Source organism: Rhinolophus sinicus, chromosome 4 (assembly GCF_057876585.1).
Source record: "Rhinolophus sinicus isolate RSI-liver-muscle chromosome 4, RSI-T2T, whole genome shotgun sequence".
Taxonomy (NCBI): Eukaryota; Metazoa; Chordata; class Mammalia; order Chiroptera; family Rhinolophidae; genus Rhinolophus; species Rhinolophus sinicus.
In genome coordinates, this window is record NC_142504.1 from 95,788,226 (window position 1) to 95,814,872 (window position 26,647).

A 26,647-nucleotide genomic window follows, 5' to 3' on the forward strand; every position below is an offset into this window, starting at 1 on the left:
AAGGCACAAAGAAATACGCATGACCCCACAGCTAAGAGAATTCCCCTCCTATTATCTGTATCTACACATATGAACTAGTTTGACAGAGTTCAGGTGCACGTTTATAGGCTCCATGGATGTGTTCATGTGTGTGTGTGTGCAAGAGGAGATTTTTGTATAAAACTGATTATTTAAGGTGATTTAGAACAGCCAAAGCAACTGTTTCAATGAAACCATCCTGCCGGAGGCTAAACAATACCCTTTCCCTTCAAACAAGCTTGAATGGCATCCCTCAGATTAAAAACCAAGAGTAAAAGTATCTTAATGATCTAGCAAGAGAGTTAGGGTTTCATGTCTGTCCTATGATAGGAAAATGAGCAGGAAGACCAGCTTCTGAGGCCTAGAAGGTAATCTAGTGCCAACACACTTACCTGGCTCAGAACTCAGCACGGAGCTAGGAGGGGCACACATGCATTTCATTCTTGCCCATTGTTGACCAGGCACTGGGCACTTTCTGTACAACGTCTCCTTTACTTTTCCAGTGACCCTATGCAACCCCAGTGTTGGGACCTCTAGCATCTCAATGTTGGGGGAAGACATTGCAGACCTCACATTGAAACCCAGGCAAAGGTGCTTGGTTTCCTTGTCAGGTGCCAGCATATCATGAACTTGAGTTAAAATAAGGGATTTGCTGTTCAATACAGTGTTCATTACAGACACACTGAAGTAAGGAAAAGAGTGATTCTTGTGCTGTCTGCGTTTTCTGGGGTATTTTCCTTTGGTTTGCTCTTTGACAAAATGTCAAATCGCAGCTATTCCTGGAGCATCTACAGTGTACGTGGTTCTGTGGTCAGTCCTGGGATGCAGGGATGATCAGGGCCGACCTGGTTCCTGTTCTTGTGACGCTTAGCATCCAGTGAGGAAGAGATGCTAGCGACATCATTACATATAATCAGCTAACTCCTTGTAGACTGGTCTCTGCTCTGCCATGCTAAGGAAAGACGCAGAAAAGAGTTGTGCCTACACTTGATGCAGAGTTCCAAAGGAGATAGCACTTTATCCACACTAGCAAGTGTTGGGGAATGGGGTGGGGGGGTCACAGCAGTCGCAATGTGGGGGAACCCAAAAGAGAAGAGACAGTCTCGGGACAGAAGTGACACCAGCTCACCCTTTAAACCTCAGGTCTCCCCTCTCAGGCTCTGCCCTACAAGGACTAATCCTTGGAGACTCTGTGCTTTGTTCTCACAAGCAAGACCGATCCTTTACAAGGGAGTAATTCAGCTTTGGAAAGCTGGTTTCAGTGCCCAGCAACTGCTTTAACTTAATGTTTTCCTTCTCAATGAATTGCTTTGGCATTATTTAAGCCCAGTCATAATATTGTGGTTCACAGGAAGCTAAAGAGTGACCTTTGTAAGTTGATCAAATCATAAAACTAATGAGAATGGATGGCTGGGGCTTCCAAAGGGGCATGAATTTAGGCCTCCTCCAGGCAGTTCAGCCCAAGCTTCTTTCCATGCAAACACAGCTTTAAAGAATTTTTTTTTTCCAAAGGCTTCCTTTCCTTTCATTAATTCAGGCCAGGCTGAACTAAATCCAGAAGTGTTTCTCTGTAGCTTTTGCTGACACGTACACTGAATCCCGTATGGTTTTCCGCTAACACCCTATCCACCCCCAACCCCCACGCCCAGCAAGGTCCGTCAATGGGCATTCACTCTAAGACCATAACAGCAGAATTGAGGTGATTCCAGCATCAACTCCAGACCTGGATTTCCTATCACTCCTCACCCGCTGAACTGTTCCAGCTTATTGGAAATGAAAAGAGTTCTCTGGGCACCAGACCACATGGTCACTTCAGCAATTAAGTAGGAGGTGAAACTAGTCAGCCTAATAAGTGGGAGGGGAACCTACAAGAGGACAGAGTCTGAGATCACAGCCTAGACAGTGCTTTTCCTATGTGATGGGCAGAATTCTGAGTGAGACCCACCTAAATGGAGTCCAGGCTGTATTACTTACTCGTTGTGTGACATTTGGCAAAGTAGCCTATGGAAGCCTTCCTCCACTTTGTCACGTGTAAATGAGGAGCGTAATGGAAACTACATCCAAGATAAAGCCCTTGGATCAGCCCAGGACATAGAGTGCAATCAAGGACAGCAGTTGTTGTTGTTGTTGTTGTTGTTGTTACTTCGAGTCCTAGATGAGAATCTGCTACTAGTCGAGAACAATGGGCACCTTGAGTCCTTAGGTCCCCAGCCGGTTTTGCCCTGAGACTGGGATGTAGATTCCTGTTTTATCCTGAACAATAAACAGTTTCCTGTCTGAGATCAACCAAGGCTGCCTTCTCGGTGCCGCATTGTTTTCATCCGGTATTGACCTACTTCCCTGCTTCTGGTCCCCTGCTTGGCCTGGCCTCAGGGCTAAACTCTTGGTTTGTAACCATCCTCACACTTCTGCTGCTCTGGACTGTCTCTTCTGATGGGCAGCGTTGCCCTCATCCACGATGGCTCTCTTAGTCTGCATCCTACTCATGCCAATGTTCTAGCCCAACAGGTTGGAAAAATAGCAGGGTCCCTTTTTTCAAATACAGTTTTACATAATTTCTCAGCTTGGAAAATGCTGAGAAGAGGATCTTTCTTGCAGAGATTCCAAGGATAAGTCTGCAAGTACCCTCCTGCTGAGGGCACTAGATTCCAGTGATTTGGAAATGGAATCAAATGCAAACTGGTGTCCGTTTTGCTACCCTGGGGCTGCCCTTTTCTCCATCCAGTCAAAATCCTGATGGGGGGAGAGGGGCTTCATCTCTGCTAAGGCGGGACCACCATGGATTTTGGCTTCAGAACAGGTGGTGGGAGAAGGCGTCTAAAGGTGGGACCACTAGCGCTTAGTGCTGGATGGACGGTAAGATGAGGAGGCCCTAGAGGAATCTGGTCTGTTTGGCTTCAGTAAAAGAGCCAAGTTCAACCTTCAGATATGTGTGTGCTTGAAGGCTGCATGGATGGATACCAGGTGGCAAGAGGGCCCTCTGAGCACAGAGACCAGGAATAAAGGAGCATTTTAGTTTTAAATCTGACTTTCCTTCCCATTCCAGGTAAATTTAGAAATGTACCCTCTCAGAAACAGTATGAAAGTATGCACTGCATTTGGGAGCCTCAAATGCATTCCTAGGGCTAAATAAAAATAATAAGAGAAAATGAGAAGATTGAAGTGAGAAAATTTACTTTCCAATGCTAGCTCTAGGCATTTGATTTGGGATTCTGTCAATTGCTGAAAACAGAGAAGAGTGGTAAACTCAGAGGATACACCTCAGCGTGATAGGGGTGGGCTGGGAGGCCTGGCTGCCCTGTCCCAGGCTGAGAGAGAAGGTAAATCACATCTGGCTTGTCATGGAGACAAAATTGGTCTTTTGTATACTTTACCAGCACAGGCTCCCAAACAAAGCAGCAGAGCATGAAGAACTAAGTTTAAATCCTGGCACTGCCCCTTACCACCTGTATAACCTTAGGCAAGTTATTGAACCTCTCTGAGCCTCAGCTTCTTTGTAAGATGAACACAACAGTGCTCAAAGTCTTTGGATGGGTTTGCTAGGGCTGCCGTAACGAAGTACCGTAGACTGGGTGGTTTAAACAGATACGTATTGTCTCATGGTTCTGGAGGTATAAGTCTGACACAAAGGAGTCAGAAGGTTTGGTTCCTTCCAGACTGTGAAGAAAACTCTGTTCCATGCCTCCCTGGTCGCTTCTGGTGGATTACGGCAATCTTTGGCAGTCCTCCGCATATAGAAGTATCTCTACCTTCCTCTTCACGTGGCATTCTCTGTGTGTGTCTGTGTCCGAATTTCCCCTTTTTATAAGGACAACAGTCATGCTAAGTAGGGGGTCGACCCTACTTAACTAGTTACCTCTGCAACAACCCTATTTCCAAATAAGTCACATTCTGAGGTACTAGGGGTTAGGACTTCAGCCTATGATCTTTTTGGGGGTCAGTGGAAGGGGATGCACAATTCACCGCATAACAAGATTGTTATAAGAATTAAAAAGTGTGATATATACATAAACTTCTTGACAGAGTCTCCACTGCAAAGTATTCAGTAACGGAAGCTATCGTTATTATTTTTTGTTAAATTTCGATTGACTAGAGAATTATCTTTAACTAAGCCACATGACTGAAAAGGAAAATCACCTCCCATACACATCAGTCATGTCATCTAAATTACCCAGGGCATGTGGAACAGGTGACGTAGAGGGGTGCTAGGCTGTAGGAGATTTTAGGCTATGTCTATACAATGTCAATATATGGGCCAGCCATCTTGGCAAATGGATCATTATTTTGAAAATAATACTATAGGACAATCTCTTTACTCCAAAATCTAGATTCCCTGAAATGTAACCACGAGATTCATCCTAGCTGAATTACCAGTCACATAGTTCTCACCTTGAAAGAAGTAATAAGGCATTCTTACTCTTTGCTTGAAACACAGGGCTAGGGAAGGAGGAAGAAGAGATCTTTCCAGGGTCTGAGCTCTGTAGAGAGGCACCAGGTCTGGTTAACAATAGGAAATTTCTGGGAATGTGCCTGGAGTGTGGGACACCTGGAAAAGTCAGAGGGACCCACTGAGAGGAACTGAAAGCACAACAGAGTGATCACCACGAGTTTTGCAAATTTTCCTCTATTATAAACAGAGGGGGTTTGTCTCCTCTGTGAAACTGTCAGCAATTTACCTGAAGGCAGGCTTGGGAGCAGGTGCTGGAGAACCCCAGTCCCTGAGCTGGGGTTTTCTGTGGCATTAGCAGCAGTCATGGTGACAGGACAAGTTGACAGCCAGGATCTGGGAATCCAGAGGCTGAGGTGCAGTGCCCTGCTCTGCAGCAACCTTGCTGTGTGAACTTGGAAAAGATTCTTCCTCTCCATGGCCCTCAGTGGCCTCATCTATAAAATGAGTGTCAAGACTACCTCCTCTCCACAGACCCTACTGGTCTGACAGTCTTTGATATTCTTATCCTGGCTCAGGACCAGCGCCAAAGCCAGAAAGAAATTTTGCTGCAACACAAGTGTCGTGAAGAAATAATGCTGTCCTCAGCCTAGGTTGCTTTCTGGCTGCATTGCTGTTGTGCTTGGAAGGGAGAAAAAAGAAGGGAAAATCCTCTGCCTACATTTAAAAAGGAGGGAGAGCAAAGTGTCATGTGATGGGAAGCGGGGATCGGGCTTGCTCATGCCCACGTTGGATGCATGAAAGGTATTTTCTCCAAACAGTGTAAATGAATACGCCAAATGAGGCTATTTGATTAAATAGGATGAAACTGGCGAGCCAATGTCCTCTATCTTTTATTTTGCCTAATAGCTGTAATCAGAAATCATGCCGTCATCTTTTCAAAGTGAGAGCCAGTGATGTAGCGAGGTTTGCAGGTAGTTGTGTATCTGCAGCTCCTTTGAAGACCCCACGTCTCTCCTGGAGCCTACAAGAGATTGAGAACCTGGAGAGGTCTCTGAGAAAGTGTCCGCCAAGAGCAAAATAATCAGATCACTTTGTCAATTCAGTGAACAGTCCATTGGTTCAATTTCCTTTTGTAGATTTAGATGAGATAGCCAGTAACTAGTACAGGGGCCAGCACCAGTCAACATGCTTCAAAAATATTTATTAAATGAATTAATCAATGAGGGAATGGAACAATGAGGGAATACATGAATAATGAATGAGAACCTTGTAGGTAAGGGGGGAAATGCACTGATGAATGTTTAGCTCTTTGTATCAAATAATTCAGTATAGTTTCTGATAGGACACAAGAGACATTTGTGATGTAGGACCCAACTGTTTATTGGTGATAAAAACAAAGATGTCTTCTTGTGAGCCCTAGTTCTTTTCCTCATTTACTGTGTAAACTTGTGGAAGTGGCTCAACCTATCTGTGCTTCAGTTTCTTGTTTGTTTTTTGTCCCCATCTCTAAAACGAGGATAATAACAGTACCAACCTAGATCATAGGGATGACGGAAGACAGAATGAGATAACATGTGGGAGCACATATCACACTTCGTGGCCCAAGAAGCTACAGATTATGTTAGATGAGAATGGATTTGGCTGGGTGTGGGTACTACAGGTGTACTAGGCAGTTGCCATGATAGCATGATTTCAAAAGCTGGATGAGGCCCTTCTGTCCCAAATATCCCACTGACCTGCAGTATGCCTCAAATTCCTACTCTTAGAATTCCCTTTAGGCTAAAGAAATGCCAAAAAAAGTCCCATAGCAATATAAGTTACATGATATAAGTTCAGCCATCAACCACCCCTTATTTCCCAAACTTCAATCTACCTTCAAAAGCCAGGGCAGTATGCATAGTCATTAAAGACTCGGCGTTGGAGTCACGCAGTTCAGATCTAGGCTCTGCGGTTTACTTAGGCAAGTTATTGAACATCTCTGAATCTCAGTGTTCTCAATTGTAAATGGCTAATAATGTGTACTTCTTGGTGTTACTACAGAGATAACATGAGATAATGTACATGAAACTCTTTGCATGCATCATTCATGCTCTGCGATTATTGGAGTGATTATTATTAACATGATTTGTCTCCCATTGAAGATGTTCATAGGAACATTGTTATGAACTGAATGTTTTGACCCCTAAAATGTATATGTTGCCCCCCACATTTGTATGTTGAAGCCCTAATTCCCAATGTGGTGGTATTAGGAGGCAGGGTCATTGAGAGGTAATTAGCTATAGATGAAGTCATGAGGGTAGAACACCCGTAATGGAATTAGTGCCCTTACAAAAAGAAAGAAAAACTCTACCTTTCTTCCTGCTGGAGAAAAGTGTCTCCTGTACTGTTAGCAGTTACCTTGCTCATTAGGTGAGTCCTGGAAGAGGAGGTGAAAGAAATGCCCTAGCTACTGACAGTTTCCCAAGGAATCCCTAGCATCCAGGAAGGAAAGTTCTTCCACTGTGAGTTTGGAGGGGCAAAAGTGATAGCAACACTCACCCCGCTTAGGTCCCCATGGAAGTTTAAGTCCAGACTGAGGAGAACACACTGCTGACCCTCACACTGGGAAACAGCAGTTCCTGGCCTCGTCACAGTGACCTGTCATATTCCTTTGTCCGTGAGCTCAGCTGGTTTTTAGTGGTTGGGCCTGGGTGATGAACTGAAAAATAGTAATAACAAAAATAAAAATAAATATCACTTTCTTAAAAATTTAAAACAAATAAAAATAAAGCGAGGAAGAGGCCAGAGCTCTCTCTCTCTCTCCATTATGTGTGGACACAGTGCGAAGGTGGCCATCTACAAACAAGGAAGACAACCCTCACCAAGAACCCAACCATGCTGGCGTCCTAATCTCAGCCTTGGATCTTCCAGAGCTGTGAGAAACACATGCCTGTTGTTTGTCACTCAGTCTGTGGTATTTTGTTATAGCAGCCCAAGTTGATACAAACATGAAAGGCCATTGTCAAAGATTGCCAATAATATTTAGTGCGAGACCAGCATTATTGAAACAAGTGTCAGCTCCCTTAAAAACCACTTTGAAGGATAGCCCTCATCTTCACGTAGCCCCTTTTTCACTTTACAGAATCAGTGTACCCTTGACTGGTCCACACTAGAGGTGAAAGCTGCTGGAATGCACAGAGGATTAGGGAAGGTCGATTGAAAGAGGGAGTCTTTAAATGGGGTTCAGAGAGATTAATAGGATGAAATGGGAAATGGGGAGGGAGAAGAGATCATTCCTGCTCCCTTGTGACAGTCACCATTTTCATGAGGCCCTGGCTTCCTGTCTCCCCCTTCTCTCCCTCCCCACCTTGCTCCCCATCTTCCACCCCCACCTTGTGCTAAAGGGAGTCAAAGAAAGAGATTTCTCCCTTCCTTCAGAAACCTTTGTAGCTCCGGAAGCTGTGAGGTTGCTCAGTACATCTTGTTGTTGAATCCAGAGTTAGTCACCTCCCCTGGGAGACGCCAAGTCTCAAGGAAGAAGTACCAAGCTAGAGAACCAAAGAGCTCATGAATTTTAGTCTTTTGCTCATTGTAGAGATTATTTTTCTTTTGACTAGACCCTTGCCTTGCCTCTTTGCCCCAAGATGGAATCAGGGATTCCACAAGGTCTGCATATCCAAATATTCCACCTGCACTTTTCCACCGGGGAAGGTGGGAGTCAGAGAGGAGTGGAGAAGGAAACACACACAAAATAACTAAATGCAGTACCATAGTTGGGTTGCAGCAAGAAAAGGGTTAAACGGAGATTTTCTTCTCATATCTTATTGAGATCATTTTATGGCTCCAATCTCAAGGGAAAACGAGCAGTTTGCACATTTACTGTTTCCTATCAGTCAACCATCTGTAGACACCACCTTTCACAAGGAGTTTATACATTAACTGGTCACTTTATCATCGTAATATATTCGAAAAATCAAAAACCAGCTGTTACAAAGCTATAAACTGGAAACTTTATTCCATATTGTTTATCATTACTTTAGTATTTGGAGATTCATAATGCACGGACATGGAGATCTATCTGTATTGCCAAGGAGGCCGAAGTTTATTTCCCTAATAATATGTAAATGGGGCCTTTATACTAGATAATGAATAATCACTTTAGATTAAAGGCTGAATTTTCTTTTAGTGGTACTGGCAGTGCAGACTTTTGCATGCAGTTAATAATTAATTTAAAGAATTACCACTTCAGTGAGCCCGGCTTACATTATTTATTAAGTGTAATTAAAGTATTTATTAGTCAAGTAATAAATGAGGGACAACCCCCAGCACCTTAACAGTGTTGTAAAATAATCACAGACTATGTTTGTCTGCAAAGCAAGACTGAGTGTGGCTCAAGTGTGTTAATAGATTATTCATGATCATTCAGAGTATTAGCAGTGTACTTCAACAATGGGTAGAGTTTTGGCATGCCCACCTGCTCCCATCACTTGGTTTATTCCACAGAAAATTAGTGCCTCGGCTTATTCATATTGTTTGTTTGTGTTTGTTGACTTAGAAGCAAAATAAAGAGGATTTCTTGGTTCAAGCTAACCGCTTCTGTCTGCCATGTTGCTTGCAGCTCAAAATGGCTGATCCGCTAGTGCCATCTTGGAATTTTTTGGAAGGGCTGCTGAAAGCATTACCTATAATTAAGATGCAATTCATTGTTCAAACCAGGACAATTTTGAAAACAAAGAAGGATGTTATTAATAATAATATGTAAATTGAGAGGGTTCTAGGCCAGGTAGGACAGAATCTCCAGAAATTAGCACGGGCTTTGTCCATCTAGTTGAGTTGCTTTTACCAAGCTGTGAATATGAGAATCTGCTTCTACTCCTGACTGCCACTCACCATATAAGCTTGTACGTAAAACCCTGGCCCTCTTCCTTCCTTCAGTTTCAGGAAAGCTTTCCTGGATCCTCCAATCACAAATGATCACACTCTCCTCTAACTCCCCCATTGCTTACACCTCTGTTGATGCATATCTTCATTTATGCATTTATTTTTAGATCTTCTCCATAAAGAGAATGTGAACTCTCTGAGGAAAGAGACAGACTGTACTTGTAGATTTTCGGTTCTCCCAATATTCTTGTCTTGGTGCCTCACTAAAAGTAGGTACATAGTAAACATTTACCAAGTAGATTTTATAGTTGGGAAACCCCCATCCCTTGTCTTTCTCATCAGCAGAGAGGGAAAAATGACACTGACCAGAATCCATAACTGAGCAGATGGGCCTGTGGAATGGACATCAGCAGAGGAAGGTGTGGCCGGCAGGTCACCATTCCAAGAGACACTCAGGTCTGCCATGGAAATCACTTGAGAGTGGGATTACTTACAAATGAACGAACAAGTCTCAAGGTCCACTCTCATCAGACCAGGGCTTTATTGGCCCTCGACTATCATGCTCAGCCTCTATTCTCTGAGTCCTTTATCTGGAAAGTTCTCCATCCTGCACTCTAAAAACAAGGGAAGAAAACCTACCAAAATGTACACAGGTTAAAAGACTTTCCTCAGGTTGCCCAGATGATTGGTGCATCTCTGCAAATCCTGCCTCTTCCTCCATATGGATACCACCTACCTCATGGTCTACCTCTTCTCTGAAGACTTCCACCCACCTCTCTGACCATTTCAAAGTTCACATTGTCCATACCTCTCATTTTGACCCTTTACATCCTTGGGTTACACTGCTCCATATACACTAACCTCTGGCTCTCCAGGAAAGGGTGACGCAGTCTCCTTTGCCTACATTTCCTCCACTGTGCTGGGCACACAGTAAGTGCTCCGCAAGAGAAGAAAAGAGAACCAGATCTCACCCAGTTTTCCCTCAACCCTTCCCTCTCCTGTCTGCCTGCCTCCGCCCTCACTCACTTCCTAGAATCCCACTGAAAGGGTATTGTCACTCATCAAAAGATATGACCATATTTGAAAGGAGAGGAAGTGATGTGAGGTCAAAGTAAAGGGGTTGAGTGGCATTTCAAAAAGCAAACCCAAAGAATCAAACTTTATGTTTAATAATAGTCAGCATGACTGGGCCCAAACTTGTGGGCTTATAAATGGATTTGTCTTCGGGCCTCTTGACAGAGCTGTTTCTAGGCGACCGGCAGGTCGGCTGTATGTCATGTGTGCTCTGGCCTCGTGCTGTGGCAGCCTGCTCCTGACCTCTTAATCAAGCCGAGTGCTGGGGCACAGAGAGGAGATATGTGATCACTTATGGAAACACCCAGCTGGCGTCGGTCCCACAAACCATCTGCCTGTCTCGCTATGGTCAGACTGACTGTCTGCTAATGCCCCCTTCTTCTGTGAGCCATTTATATATTTCCCCAGTCTTTTCTTTCTTTCTTTTTCTTTCTTTCTTTCTTTCTTTCTTTCTTTCTTTCTTTCTTTCTTTCTTTCTTTCTTTCTTTCTTTCTTTCTTCCTCTCTTTCTTTTTTTAAGTAGAAAACAAATAGCATTATTGGATGTACTCTGCTTGGCTACAGCTGTGATTCACAAAGTTGGAAATCACTCCAAGGCGGAGTCAGACAGTACATGCTCTGCTTGGTTGGGGAGAGGTCCAAACTGCTGATTTAGCCTCATTTGATCTTTGATATTTTATTTATCTATAAATTTGACACGGCCCTGTTAGGAAACATCTTGCTGTTGTACATTTTCCCATCCTTTTTGTATTTCCAAAGGGAAGAGGCCTTTGCTTTAGTTGAAACCCAGGGTCAACATTTCTGCTTGGCCTTGTCAGGAGGTAATCAGTGTGAAGACAATACAACTCGAGAATTATATGCAGCTGGTAGCAGCAAGGTGGGAGAGGGGTATTGCAGGTTTGACATAATTCTGCTTGGCTCTTCCGTGCTTACCAAAGCCAGTAATGGATCACAAATACAAAGTAGCAAACAGAACCAGATGATGTAGAGGTGGGACCCATGCCTATCGTCATTGTTCCATGCAACGAGGATTGGATGAGTACCACTGAGGAGGCCAGCATCATGCTCTCTGAACAGAAAATGCAGAATCCCTATATCTGCAAGTTAACACTCGTACAGTTGGTTCATCGGTCAATCAACAAGTCAATATTGACTGTACCCTCTATGCCATCTTAGTTTGAGTCCCCCCAGAATCCGCCCCTGAGATAAGGATGTGAGTACAAACCATTTACTTGGGAATTGCAGGTACAGCAGGAGAGAAGTAGGGCAAGTAATACATGGAAGAAAACGCAGTGACTAAAGCGTGCATCACTTATTTAGCCAGCTGCTGCTGTGGACCAGTGGAGACTAATGCTCAAGGAAACTCTAGGAAATGGTATAAAACACATGGCTCAGAACCATTTCAAGGGGTGAGGGAGCTGGTGTGCTTATATACCCACTTCCAAGAGTCATAGGCTTGAGGGCTACTGCTAGGGGGTGATCATTCTTTGAAACTCTGGCCTGCCGTATATGCAAAGAACAAGCTTTCCACTACTGAGTGAAGGAGGGAGAACCTTCAAGCACAGAGATACAGAACTGGCTGTTGTAAATTCACTGGAGACCACTGAAGGGTCCAAGGAACATGGGCAAGTCCCTGAAAGCACTTGCTACAAAGCCAATCCCTAAGTAAAAGGGTTCTGGGGAAGCATGAAGTTGAAAATATACTTTCTGTATACATGTAATCAGTTTCGAAGGACAGAGTTAATAGAAAGCAATCAAATAATCAAGCACTAAGTACCATGGTGAAGACTGAGAAAAATAGGAGTTCTGGGGAAGGCACAATAACTATCCAACCATTGGGAGAATTCCATGAAAAAAGTTAGGATTAAACTAGGACTTGAAGAGTGAATAGGATTTGGATTATGGAAAGGAAGGGAAGAAGGATTGGAATATATAAAATTGATTTATTCCCCAAAACGGGTTAAAAAGTCACCTGGAAAAATAAATAAATAATCAAATTGAGGCCAATGAATTCTTCCTTCCTATTCATGTTGATATAATCATCTTGGAGATAGTTTACGAATAAACCATTTTTGTTTAAGTTTCTTGGCTTCTCAATTCAACAGTCAAAGAGATTTAGATCAAATGACTTCTAAGCTTCTTCCTTATCAGAGATTTTTAAAAAAAATCATAGGTCATCAATAAACTATTCAAGGGGTCAAATGCAATCTATTTTAAAAGATCATCTTGCTGGTTACATGAGTAATTACCTCCTGATTTATCTGTTTGCCCATTAAACAACTCAAACCTCAGTTAACCAGAATACTTTAGGATTTGGGTAGGGTAGTGTACTCATGTATATAAAGGGAGGGCACTGCAGAGATGTCTGCTCATTTGTCCCTTTGACAGAGGACTGGACACATGCGTAAGAGATGTCTTTGGCTGCCAGTTGGCCCTCAATGGGAGGCAAGACAGTTCTTGGGTTTAGCTGAGAGCTCAGACTCAGTGACCTGGGTTTGAATCCCAGGTCTGCCATTTACCAACTTTGTGACTTCACACAATTTGACCCTTGTAGGACTCAGTTTGTTCATCTTTAAAATGGAGGTAATATCATCTACTGTTAGAGCTGTTGTAGGGATAAAGTTAAAAGGGACAGTGCCTGTAAAGTGTGTAGCCCAGGGTCTGAGACACTAACAATCCAATGTATGATGATGATGATGAAAAACAAATGCGTTTTTAAAAAAAGACACCAAATACATTTTTTGCAATCATCAAAGGGTACATGCCCCTCTGGTTTCAACACTTCTTATTACTTGAGTTTATATACTATGTACTAAATTCATTGCATTAGTTTACACCATGTGTGAATGATATGGGACTTTGGTATGTCTGTCTGGGTACCTTGCATAATACATTTTAAGCTAGGACAAATAATGCAACAGAAAAGGAATTGAAGTTTAAGCTAATACTATGGAAATAAAGGGTTTTTTTTTAATTGACATTAATTTCTTGTACTGATTATTTTTCTTATCATTTACATTTTTCTCTCTAAGACCACAAACTAGAAAAACACCATGTTTCTTTGTGAGAGTTTCTCCCCAACAGCTACTCCGTAGTGCTGGCAGCCAGTCACAAGTCAAGGCCAAGAGGGGCTGAGAGGCTGACAAGACAAGGGCAAGGTCAGCCATGTTAAAAATGGCTACCGAGCAAGGGGTCAAAGTTATGAAGCTAGCAAAGGTCCGAGATGGGTCTGAGGAATTCTTCCGGCAGCATCAGGCATCATCAGAGATCAGGTCTCAAATGAAGGGCAGCATCTTTCTCCTTTGTAGTGGTCGAGAGAGGCCCTCTGCAGCAATTGCTTGGAGGGCAGCCTGACCCAAGGTCACCATACACTTATGGGTCAACCCAGGACAGTTCAGAAAGCAAGCAGAGGAATGATTAATCACTGCTCTGAGACAACTGGTGCAACCAGGACTGGCCCAGGTAAACCAGGACCCGCAGTCTCCCAGCCCTATGGGTTCTTTTTCCTTTTCACTTAGAATCAGACCCCTCTACTCAGCTCCTTTCTGCCTAGGAAGCCCAGCCCCCTATTCTAAGTTTCCATGAGCTGTCCCAAAAGCTCCCTGTCACCCTGTTTCTCTCCCTTAGGGATAGATGTCAGGAGCTTTTCTCTGCTTCTAGATACTCCCATTGCTCTCCAGTACCCCCAACTCTGGGCCAGACCTAGGGTGGGGAGACCTAGGGACGGGAGCAGCAACCTCAGTCCCAAAATTGAAGGAGGTGATGAAAAGCTCAGAAATCAAGGCAAATCACAGTTCGATACACTGTTTTTAATAATCAAAATTAGTGCAAAAAAATTTAGAAAGGAACAAAATTACTAAGTTTTTGAATAAAGAAAGGATCTGTAGCAGTGCTGTGCCAAGCCATGTTGGAGCCTGAAGCAAAAGGAAAAACCAGTAACGCTGATCTTGTCTTTAGTTTAAGATCTTGATGTTTCACTCACTATGGATTTTGCATTAATTTTCACTTTTTTTTTAAATATTGCATTACAATAATAGTTATCTTGATAACCAAGTTTTTTGGCACCTCCTTCAATTTTGTGCCTGTGACTCGGGCCTCACTTGCCTCACCCTAATCCTAGCCCTGAATTCTGTGTCTATAATAATCACTGTCATTCGCTGGGCCCTTGGGGGGAACGTAGCCTTGGGCTAAGCGCTTTGCTTGTTTAGCTCCTACACTATCTGCATGAAGCAGAGACTCTATCATCCACCTTTGCCTTCACCATGCTCCCTTAGGTAAACTTGCCCTCTTAGTCATCCAAAATTCCCAAGTCAAGTTCCACTTTTTTATAGGATAAAAAAAGCTTAAAGCTGAAACGACCTACGGAAACATTTTCATCCTCAGCTTTCTTTTTTTACATGAGAATCCTAATGTCTGTCAGAGTTGTTCAGTGACAGGCTCAGGGTCACGCAGCTGCTTGGGACTGGCATCCATTCATTCCTTAACTCACCAAAGGTTTATTGAGCATCTACTTTATACTCTGTTGTAGGCACTGAGAATAGAGTGAGAAACGAGATAATGTCCCTGCTCTCGTGGAGCTTATATTCTAGTGGGGGAAGGCAGTTAATAAACAAACACAGAAACACACATATGTATATCAGATAAGGATGAGAACTATGAAAAAAAATGAAGCAAGGTGAGGGAGAAACAGAGTGATGGAGTGAGATATGGTGTTTTTATTGGGTATAAGATGGTCATGAAGGGATTTCTGATAAGGCGGCTTTGAGCAAATAACTAAATAAAGGGAAGGAAAGAGGAAGTTATGTGGATGGGATAGAGGTGGTGAGAGCTAGTTCTAGGGCAAGATTTCCGCACTCTGACACTATGGACATTTGGGGCTGGATAATTCTTTATTGTGTGTGTTGGGGGTGGGGCGGGTTAACTTGTGCACTGTAGGATGTTTAGCAGCTTCCTGGCCTCTGTTTTCTTAGTACCAGTAGTACCCCCTTACAAGCTATAACAACATGTCCCCAAACATTGCCAAGTGCCCCATGGGGGTAAAATTGTCCCCAGTTAGAACATTGGGTGTAGGTACAGTAAGAAACAAGGGCAAAGGCTTTGAGTAAGTCGGGCTTCCCACAGCTCAGAGCAGCACCGTCGGCAGCACGTCAGTTCCAGCCAGCCCTGAGCACTCAGCAGAGGCAGCGACCTCAGACACACTGCTTGTCTCTGATTCATTCCATCCTAGTCCTTGGCCCCCTTTCACCTTCAAGACTGAAAGCTCCCTGAGGGCAGGTGCTCAGCCTTCACTCCCCTGTGCCCTGCAAAGGACTGGGTTCCATGTACAGTGGCTGTGTGTCTGCACACTCCTGTCTGCCACTCCGTGGTGGAAATGCTGTCCACAGACTCAGGGCCTGGGACCACTGTGTCTCCAAGCCATAGTCCCGCCCATTCTCCCATGAGTCACCCTCTCCGCATATTTAAAGGTGTGCAGCTTTCACAAAGGGACAGCATGTGACAAAAGTTCACCTTCCACTCAATTAACCTTGAGAGAGAAGGGTTGTTGTTTTTTTTTGTTGTTTTTTTCTTTTCCTTCCCCAAGAGACTTTTTTTTTTGATGACCTTTTTGAAGCATCTTATTTTCTGGGCAAAAAGCCAAATGATACACTCTCTTCCCAGCTGCAGGGCTGTTGCAGATTTTCAAAGCTGAGGTAAAGACAGCCTTGAAATAAATGCAAGGTGGGCAGTGGGGTTGGAGAAACGTGAGGAAATGCCTTATTATTTCAACCAAGATGTGCCTGCAGGGATGAAGCCTTCATGGAGCACGAGGTTGCAGGGCCCATGAGATGCAGGGGCCTGGACACAGGGCTGCCAGGCACTCCCCCCCAATTAGGGAGTGCACATGAATACAAATTTTAAAACATCAATTCTACTTTGGGTGAAGGGTGAATATTAATAAGTCATAACAAAGCCCATTTTGCACAGTACTTTGCAATAACCGAAGAGGTGTGTTTTTTCCCCACACATTCAATCCCTTTGAGTCTCGGATTCAACTATCAAATAAGATTGGATCTCATTTAAGACTGGAGCAGTAGAGAAGAATAAATAGCAATAGTCCTTTTCCAATGGATTTGTTGGACAATGGTACCCAAAAGCCTCCGTACGTCATCCTAGATGTGCAGTGGATTTAGAGAGGCACAGCTCATGCCTCCTTTCCCACCTCCCCCAGGCAGGGTCTCCAAAGTCAGCTGTGTATATGTGCAGAGTGGAAAATAAGAGAAAGCACTCAAGCCAGTTCAGTTTCCTCATGGGGCTTCACCGTTGGCAGCTCTGGTGGCAAAGGGAGTTTCATGAAAGTGGCCCAGTTTGTTTCACTTCGCAGTTTTGCCCCCATCTTTCTGAGGAGGCCCAGAGGCAGTTGGGAAACTTCTAGAACCCTACAAGCGTTGTGTGGAAGCAGCAGGCTAGAGAGTCACTGGCTGGTGGCTTCCTTCCAAGGACCAGGGAGTTGTGACTGGGAGTCAGGAAGGTTGTGAAAGTGAAAAAGGCAGAAGAGCCTTATGGTCAAATGCACAGCCTCAGGAACTGGACTGCCTGGGTTCCAGCTCTGGCTTTGACATTTACCATCTGCAAGGCCTTGACCAAGTGAACTTACTTCACTGTGCCTCCATTTTCCTATCTGTAAAATGGTAAGATGATGAGAGTAGCTGCCTTCTAGGGGTGGGAGGAGAAGGGGTGTCCTGGGTTCAGATGTTCTCCAATAGGGAGCTGAGGATTAAAAATCAGGAGTTGCTGAGCGATGTGGTGGGGAAGCAGAGGACGTGCCTGCGCCAGGTGTCCTGGGAGAACGGTGTTGAGAGAAGTGTCGAGGAGCTGATAGGACATGGGGGCTTTGCTCTGGATGTGAAGGAATTAGGAAGAGCCTACAATGGGGATTTCAGGCTTCAAGAGATGCCTGCCTGGGGGAGGCACTGCTGACTAACATCTGCCCTCCTGCAGCCCCCAGGGTGAGGCCCTCAGGCTGGGAACTGAGCAGCACAAAACTACTTTCTGGAACAAGTTAGCGGCAATGCGAACTAATGTAAAGGCATCTCTTAAGTCCCCGTTCCTATCATTAGTCTCCATTTGCTGTCACAGGATGAAGGACCAGTGATTTGTGTTCCATGAAATGTTCTTCCCGGAACATTAGGAAAGGGGAATTGACATCATAGCAAAACCCAGGGTAGCCCCGCGGCTTCTGGGCCGGGAACCGCACTCTGTGGGTGACACTAAGGAAGAGAAGCCCTTCTCTTTGAGCTGTGGGGGCTCCACACCCCCAAATTTCTTCATCCCCCTCCCCCCAGCAGAAGAGTCATCTTTTCTTCCTGACATTGTGCTTGAAATGATCAACTAGCCATGCATTGATTTCAACAACACTTCTGCTGGCCCATCAGCCCTTCCCACATCTGTGAATTCAGTTAGACTGGGAAGAAAGCTTAGAATATTTCTAGTCCAGCCTCCTCTTTTTGCAGAATAAGAAGCTGTGACCCAGAGAGATTTTTAACTTACCCAAGAGCACATTTATTAGCCAAGGGACAGCCTCTGAGCCCCAATGTCCTCATAGGCTTGTGAAGCTGTGACAGCAGAGTCGGGGTAATGTCATGTCACCCCAAAGTCTGGGTGGTATGTGAAGTGACACTGCTTCATGATCTTTCACGGTTCTGGTAAAGTTAAAAAAATCTTCAAAACATTTGGTGCGAGTGAATTTACTGATGTATAGGAAACTATACCTTGGGGTACAAAGGACAGTAAAATAGAACATTTATACCTAGGTGCTCCCTATATAGTGGGGGAGGGTCCGAGATGGGAGGACCATGTGCAGCCAGGGGTTTTGGGTGCAGGTTGACTTTTGGAGAGCCCTCAGTTTTTCAGTGCAGCACATCTGCTGAGTGATCCTCTAAGAGCAATTGTCAAATCCACACTCCTTCCAGCAATGAAAAGAGCAGCAGCTCAGGTAGGAGAAGCTAACCTGCCATTCAATTCCCCAGGGTGCCCTCTCCCAAGCTCCAAGCAAATGAGTGTCTTTGGGTGGATAGTAAGAGAGCCATCTTGTCAGCTCCAAAGCCAGTAGCTGCCAGTGACTGGGCATTCTCTGGACTTCACCTTCACAGGACTTCAGTGTATTTGACCTCTAAATGCTCGAGAGGATAAACACTCTGTCCTCATGATGTCGTCACCTCCCTTCTCCAGAGAAACTTGTTTCCCTTTCAGAGAGCTTCCCATTTGACCACACTGAGGGCTATCTTGTGATGACCAGTGTGTCTCCTCTGCCTCAAACAAGCTGTGTGACCTGAGTGTGTCACCTCCCAGCTAGGTCTCACATCCCTCAACTGTGAAAAGAGGGAGGTGAGGGGCTGGACTAAAAGTACCGGAGGTCCAGGACTGCAACTTGCAACCGTCTATTCCCAGGACTGACTGCACCCCGTGTCTGGTACATGAGGCGGATCAGAAAACGTTCAGAAATCCAGGAAATATATGGCCCCTTCCAGTTCTGACATTTGGAGACTGGATTTGAAAGGAAGGTAGAAGCTCTCACGCTGTGACCACTCTCATTGCAGTGGATGGCTTTCATTGTGGCTTTGCAGGAGGCGCTCCCCATTAGAAGAACCTATAAATGTGTGGTGAAGACCTATGCAGACCCAGCCTTAAGATAACTGAACTTGAAGAACTCAGCAGAGGCCTGGAGGCGGCTGCATTCAGCCCCCGGCAACTTCAGCCTCTTTTACTGCGTCCCCTTCCTCTCTCCCTGAGCTGTTTCCTACCAGGCACCCAGTGCCCTCATATGCTCCTACCCAAGTCCACCCTCTTTGGTCAGTAATTCTGGCTTCTATGTTCTTCCAAATTCCTTTAATACTCAACACTGCTCTCTAAGACAGAACCACTGGGTTCTAAGGGCTTGGGAAGCCATTTTCATGAAGATATGAGGACTCTTATTACCTTCTTAAGCATATTCTTATCTGACAGGAAACAATGCTGCCTTAAACCAATGATGGTTCCAACACGAAACATTTCAGGCAGCCATGTTCAAAAGTCCAGTAGGAAAGAGAAGGTAGATACTGAGGCTATCACTGAGGGCACTTCACAAATCGCATGCTAATGGTTTGCCTGTTTTTCCCATCACCGCCTCTGTGCTGTACCCTCCTATTAAAGTCTTCCTGTTAGGGTGCTATCCCCACCTGTAAACACTGGGGTTGCCCACTCTACCTTGAGGTAGAGCCAGCCCAGATTTTGTGATTCAGGAAAACTTCCTGACTCTTCCTGAAAGCCCTCTGTGATAGGAGAATTTTCCTTTGGCGAGCATTCCAACTTAGGGGAAAATAAGACTGGAAAGTCTAGGCTGTGACAAAGCTAAGAAAGCCCTAAGGAAGATGCCTCAGACCAACACCAGAGATTATATACTGAATAAAGAAAATATCAATAACATTTCACATATCTTAAATTAGTAATAATGGGTACTAAGGAGTTCTGTGCTATTAATTCCATTTACCATCCCTCCCTCCCTAGAAACTTTTCATAGTCTCCCTCCCCTGCAGCTTTAATGAGATACTTGTAAATTCATTTTGCTTTGTTGCAGAAAATATCACCCTAAGAAGCATTTGGAATGTGTGGGCCTGGTCCTTGGGTGTCTTTAAGATTTTATTGGCTCCTGCCTCCTGGGTCTTGCTGTGTGACTTGGAAGACGGAAAGAGAAAAGGCTTTGGCTCGCCTTCATTTCACTTATTTGGAGGCCAAATGGATAGCTCTCAAACCGTTTCTCAATACCCAGTGTTGTAGGTCCTGAGTACCTGCCCCAATCGTTCCTACCGGAGTTCACCTCCCACCTTCCTCACAAAGGCTGTCTGAGATCAACCTTACTTTCCCTAATTTGTCTTTACTGCCCCACAAAACCCTTCCCTCTCTTTCATCCACTTGGCCCTTATTTTCTATTGCCTACTCTACCCTTCCCACATTCTTCTGTTTCTTATTATTCCTGACACTGGCAACCTGCTGGTCCCAGGGACTCTTGGTTGCTGAGCAGACATGCAGAGAGAAATCAGAGTTTGCTAGAAGTTTTTATTGCATTGGGGGAACTTGCACAGTGGAGAGCATTATTGTGGTCACTTTTCAGAGAAGCTCCTTTGCATTAAGGGACATTGGAGAAAGTGAGAGTGAATCTGAGTGACAGGGTCATCTCCAGGAGTCACCTAGCTTGGGTGTAATTGAGCAATTTATAACGAGAATTGCATTTCTCTTTCTTCCGCCCCTGCTAGGAGCAGCATTTTTAGCCATACTTCGTTAGCACCAGTCTACTCTTTTATTTTTTAGGATCTAGCCTAATGTATTTTTGGCCCTAGAACCTATCCCTCAACTCTGCTAGGAAGCCTCATACAGATATTTGAGATTGAAATGTCTCATATAATTTTGGCTCTGTAAAGACAGAGCTCTGAGGCAAAGTGTATGTTTGTAGTCAGAGCCAGCCTCACGTTTAGGCAGAATCCCCCACTGCCTGTGATACAACAAGAAGGACAATGAAAAGACCTTCGAATTTCACCCAAACTCATCTCTCTCACAAGTGCCTGAAATTATGTCATTTGAGAGTAAGAATATACTTGGCTAGGTAATATTTACTCACCTCCAACGTTTTTTAAAAGACAAAAATCTGAAAGTTCTTCATAATTGCTATGAATTAATGTTAGACTGCTTCCCTCCTTGGGATGGTCTGCAGGGACAGGGGACACTGGGATCATTGCAGGTGGGAATTACAAAGGGAACACAGAGTGGGAGGAATGCAGAGGGTGGAAGAGAAAGTGCACCAAACGGACGTCCCAGTGTCCCCAGGCACCTGTCTTACCTGCAAGAAACGTGGCCCTCTCAAAGCACCCAAAAGCATGGCGTTATCATTAAAAGAGTGACAAATCCCAAGCAAAACAAATCAATGTTTCTGCTTTCATAAATCCGTAGAAAACATTTCTTTTTTCCCTCTTCAGCAGTTTCAAACACGGGCAAATACGTTCACTCGACTCCATAAATCTGGAGTCTGTTGAACTATAGGGAATTTCCTCTTCAACTGTCCCCCATAACAACATCGAAGGAGAAAATAAAACCTCAGCACCAAAGGCATAGACTTTTAGAGCCAGCGGACTCTCTGAAAGGGGTCCTGGTTTCCACGGAGTCAGTCCTTGGCAGGCCGCGTCCTGCATTCTGAGCAGACGAGGGTCTAGCACGGCCAGTAAATCCCCCAGTTTTCGGGCGCCCTTGTGAAGCTGCCACGCAGAAGGTATATATTGTCCACCAGAGCCTGAGGGTTCCGAGATAGAGGATTGGAAACTGAACCGCGGAAGAGCACAGTCAGGGACCTTGTTCTGCCTCAGTGACTGGTCCAGGTAATGGAAACGTATCCCTTTAATAAGGAAGGGGAGCATTCTGGAGTTTCAATTATTTAGTAGGAAAGCTTTCAGAATGGTAGTGTGTACTTCCTTGAGAGCAGTATCGTGGAAAAGATTTGGAAGCAGGTGGCTTAACATTTGAATCCCAGTCCTACACTTACAATGTGAATAAATCTGCAGAGGTTTTGTGGGGCGTTTTCTTTGTGGTTCACATCTTTGGACTTTCATTTTCCTCACCTGCAAAGTGGGATAATACCTAATTCGCAGATTTTTGTGAAATATCAATGGAAGCACATTGCAAACTGCTTGTCACCGACTAACTACGCAATCTATGCCCTCCCTTATTATAGTTGACAGCATTATGACTATTTCTCCCCTTTTAAAACAAAACATGCTGAACATGCATCAAATTTTTGTTTCTCTCAGGGTGATTATATTTGATAAACGTTTATTTTTATAATGTGCTGCGATGCACAATGCCCTTGGGAGCCCAGGTAGGACACAGGCAGATTCAACCCCCACCCTCCCGCATAAGCAGTCCCATCTGCCACTACTTACATAAAAACTCTGCTGTCTCTTCCTTCCCGTGAGACATGGATCCTGAATTCACTGCAGAAAGTCTCTAATCTGGGTTCCCTGTAAGTTGGGCTAACGAGAAGACAGACAGGTAGACTGGTGAAGAACAGGGGTGAGCCTTGTGGTTAGAAAGCCTGAATTCAGCCCCTGCTCCCTCGCTTGACAGCTGGGTGGCCTTGGCATCCCTAAGCCTCAGTGAGGGAAACAGAGGGCAATGGTGGCCCTGACTTCGCAGGGTGGCAGTGAGGATTAAGGGAAACGATGCATGCAAAGACTCCAATAGCATCTGGTACCATGGAGATGCGCAATCAATGACAGCTTTCATCATTAAACAGGAAATGTATTCTTAAAGGCCACAGGAAACAGCCAAGGCCATTCAATCTGCCACTTTACACTTGACCCCATAGTGAGGCACGGTTTGGTCATAGCCAGGTTTGGAAGGTGTTCCATAGCCCTTCAGTTATCCTGCTTGCCTACTTCCATTTCCTCTTGGGGTTTTCTGTATGTTGAGTGAGGCAGCACCGCAGTGCATACAGGTAAATTCCTACTGTCACTAAGCCCCCTGAGAACGCAGGTCTCCGAGGAAGAGCATGTGGCACACAGCACCATGTACACACTCGGTACGGGGTACCCTGCCGGGTAATGAACCTATGACAAATGGCCAGCCCTCAGCCAAAGGCTGGTTGAATGTGAGTAAGCACGTTATGACAGAGTTTTGCTTCAGTATTGATTTTAAAAGCCTCCATGCTCAGAAGCAGCTGAAAAGGCTCAAATGAGCCCAAGGTGATAGGCCTGGCCTGCCCTTTTCTCAATATGTCTGATTTCCAGGATGTTTCATGAGGCTAATAGACTGGTTGGAAGGATATATTTTTAAATAAATAAGATATGGGAAGACGTTGGAACTCTAGCATCTAATAACCAAGTGACCTGGGCAGAAAAATCATGTGTCCTCCTGAAAGATGAGTTTCCTCCCTTATTAAAGGACAATAACTCTACCATGCCTTCCTAGCAGGGGCATTGGGGTATACTTTATCAGCTCCTGAAAACCTGAGTGCCTGTCTGGCCTTTCCTACCAACTAGCTGGCTGACTCCCAGTAACTTTCTCAGTTTCTCTGGACGGCAGATTCCCAGCTCCAAAATGAGGAGCTTGGCATGAGTACCTCCCAAGTCCCTGTGAGCTCCGAAATCCCATTGGCTCCTGAGAGAGAGTCAGGTCATAGCTGTGTCTCAGTTTACCAAACTGCACAGCATCCTATAAACATAAGGTCAGTTTCCAGCCGGGTGGTACGAGGCACACTGCCAACTTTCAGTGAAGTCGTGTGGATGAGTCAGTTATAATATTTCAAATAAGGCAGATTTCAAATGCTACCCTTTAAAAAGAAACAAAAGAAATTAAAAATTGAGATATGTGCAATGTTGAAGAGAGAGAGAGTGTGTGTGTGTGTGTGTGTGTGTGTGTGTGTGTGTTGGGGGTGCTCTGTGCAATTTACAATTTCCATTTTTTGATGCTCATACCTCACCTCTGTGAAATGCTAGAAAGACTGGGGTGGGGGACATTTGCAAACCTGCCCAATGTCAGTTCCACTCGTAGAGCAGTCCATCTTCTTTGGAGTGTGTGTGACCTTTGCAGGTTGTCACATCCTGGGCATGGCACCAAGCAGTCCTCCAAGGGGGCTGGCGTGGCGGAGCAGGCCCTGAGCCACGGGGCGGTGCAAGCAGCAGTTTCTGGGCCCCGTGCCAACCTCCAGATAATTGCCAGCAGCGGGAGAGAGGTGGTTGAGGTTGGCAGAGCCTGTCTCTGACAGATAGATGGTCCCCTTTTCACGAGTGCAGCATCATGGCAGCGAGAAGGAACGCTGGGGAGCCAAAAGGCATAAGGAGAAGAAAGAAGGCAGGAGGAGAGAAGAGAGAGTCAGAATGAGAGCAACAGACAGAAACAGACAATGAAGGGGTAGCTAGAGAAATGACAGAAAAGAAAGAGATGGGGATCATAGAGCTATCAGCTAAAGAGAGAGAGAAAAAAACAGATACATAGAATGAGACAGATGGAGGTAAGCCAGAGACAGAGAGAGAAATGTGGAAACAAAAGGAGAGGAAGAGAACACCCTCTCTGTCTTAGAGCTTTGGCCCATTGTAAGCCTCTGGAGCTATTTAGGGGTTCAGTAAGAGAAGCAGCACCTCCAGAGTGAACTGCGCATATGTGCAGAAGGGAGAATAGAAAAAAGCACCCAAACCAGCTCCATTTCCTCATGGAGGCTCATTGTTGGCAGCTCAGGTGGCAAAGGGAGTTTCATCAAAGCAGCCGGGCTCACTTTACATCCTGGTTTTGTCCCACCTGTCCCAGTCCCAGGCAGGGCAGTGAATGGGAGGCAAGTTCACGGTGGGGCTGACCTTTTCGTCCCTTCCCTCCTCCTCTGGCCCAGGAGATGGGGCAGCTGTGGTATGCGGTGGACTCCAACAGCTGCTTGGCTGGCTGCGGTGGGAGGAGGCCATACAGCAAAGACCCTTGAAGAGGGTAGATGTGAGGGAAGCCACATGCTAGGTATGAAATAGAGGTAATTGTCAGGCTGTAAATATCTGAGACTTCACTGGACGGGAAATAGAAAAAAAAAAGTAATGTCCTCTTGGCTTTGTAGGTACCTGTGACCTATCGATAACATCCACCACCCACATCTATTAAGCACCTAATTTTGTGCCAAGCGTTGGGCTAAGCACTTTGCATAAGCCATGTATTTTATCAGCCATTCCCCGATGAAGCCTGTAGTTTTATTAGCCGCCTTTGCAGAGAAGACATGCAGCCTGATTCCGTGGGCTTTTCCCAGTTGGGCCAGAGTTTACCATTTTATACCGATGTGTACAGATTCAGTCATGTATGATAATAGTCATCAGATAGCCATTTCATGTGAGACTGTGCTCGGACCTGGTTGGCGGGAAAGTGTGGTAGTAGGTGGCAGAGAAGAGTGGGGCAGATGGAAAAGATGAGGGACCAAGGCACAGAGAGACAGGAGCACTGCACCCAAGGAGGCTGGAGTCCACTGGGGGAGAGGAGTGTGCGTCTGCAGCTCTTATCTATATGGTGGCTGAAGGTGAAGGCTGAGGTTTGTTATAAGGGTCCAAGAGAACATGCCACTCTTTCTCAATGGGACCAACCACATAGCGTGAGTTCCATCTGAGCCAGGCCTTGAGGCATGAGTTCAAAATGTGAGATTGTAAAGTGCAGAGAGAAGGTGACTTTCAGATGGATGGAGCTGACCAAGCAAAGGCACAGGGGCTGCAGAAATATAAGTAGGCCACAGTCAAGTTAACTTATCTCCTACTTCCCATTAGAAGGAGCTTTGAACAGGTAGGGAGTAATGAGGGACAGAGCTAGACAAGTAGGTTGAGGTGAGACGGAGAGGGTTAAATTCAGGATGCAGTGGGCAGTGACTGAAGAGGTCTGAGCAAAAGACGTCTCAGCCCTCGCATGGCCCTGTGAATGAATGAATGGCCACCATTCACTGATTCTTTTATTCAGTCAATATTTATCGTGCACCCCCTGTGTGCCTGGCCCTGGCCAGACAGACGGGCGTGTCAGTGAACAAAGCAGGCAGAGTTCCCTGCCTTGTGGAGCTATAATTCTTGCAGGCACGCTTGCATTTTATGCCTTACCTACCAATGATGAGACAGTATCCAAAGGGTCGGGACTTTCAGAGTTCACAAGTAAGCAGGAATCAACCCCCTAGGAGCGCTCAGTGTTGCTGGGCAGCCAAGGGACAGCACCAGGGCGTCTGGCACCTGTGATGGGAGAAGTCACAGACCAAAAGGTCATATTATTAGCCAGAATGCTCTTGGTTGCAATTAACAAATTAAACTGGCTTAAGTAGTGAAATGTGATTTATGGGTTCATGTAGCCAAACTCCTGAAAAACCGGGGATAGGATCTGGCCTTATGAATAACTAGAACTGGGAGTTTTAATGTCATCCATCCCTCAGTCTTCATTTATGTTTCTCCGGATGTTATGTCATTTCCTTAAATTGGCTGTTTTGAGGATTTGCCATCGGCCCCCACAGTGTCATATCCTGACAGTTCAATAGCCACACGGGAAAGTTGGCCTCCTCTGTCCAGCTCCTCTTTGCAACCTCTAGGGAAGGACTCTGGCTGGCCTAGCTTGGGTCACATGCCCACCCTTCAGGCCAGTCTGATAGCCAAGGAAATGAGTTTCTTTTTTTTTTTTTTTTTTAACATTTTTTTTATTTAACATTTTTTTATTAGGTGCACAAAACAATGTAATTGTTAGACATTTATCACTTATATCCCTCACACAGTGACAACTCCCCTACCCCATCCACTACCCCTCTGACATCGCA

General features: G+C 45.0%; 1 protein-coding gene and 1 long non-coding RNA gene across 5 annotated transcripts in view; one reads left to right on the forward strand and one right to left on the reverse strand.

Moving 5' to 3' along the window:
• Positions 1-26,647, forward strand: part of SLC14A2 (solute carrier family 14 member 2) — a 422,069-nt gene that overhangs the window by 205,448 nt on the left and 189,974 nt on the right. The window lies entirely within an intron of this gene.
• LOC109451449 (uncharacterized) overlaps positions 20,393-26,647 on the reverse strand; it is a 34,832-nt gene continuing 28,577 nt past the window's right edge. The window contains exons 3-4 of the long non-coding RNA XR_012498756.2: positions 22,284-26,075; positions 20,393-21,962 (exon numbers count right to left, since the gene is read on the reverse strand). This is a non-coding gene — a long non-coding RNA (uncharacterized LOC109451449). The remainder of the gene's footprint in view (positions 21,963-22,283; positions 26,076-26,647) is intronic.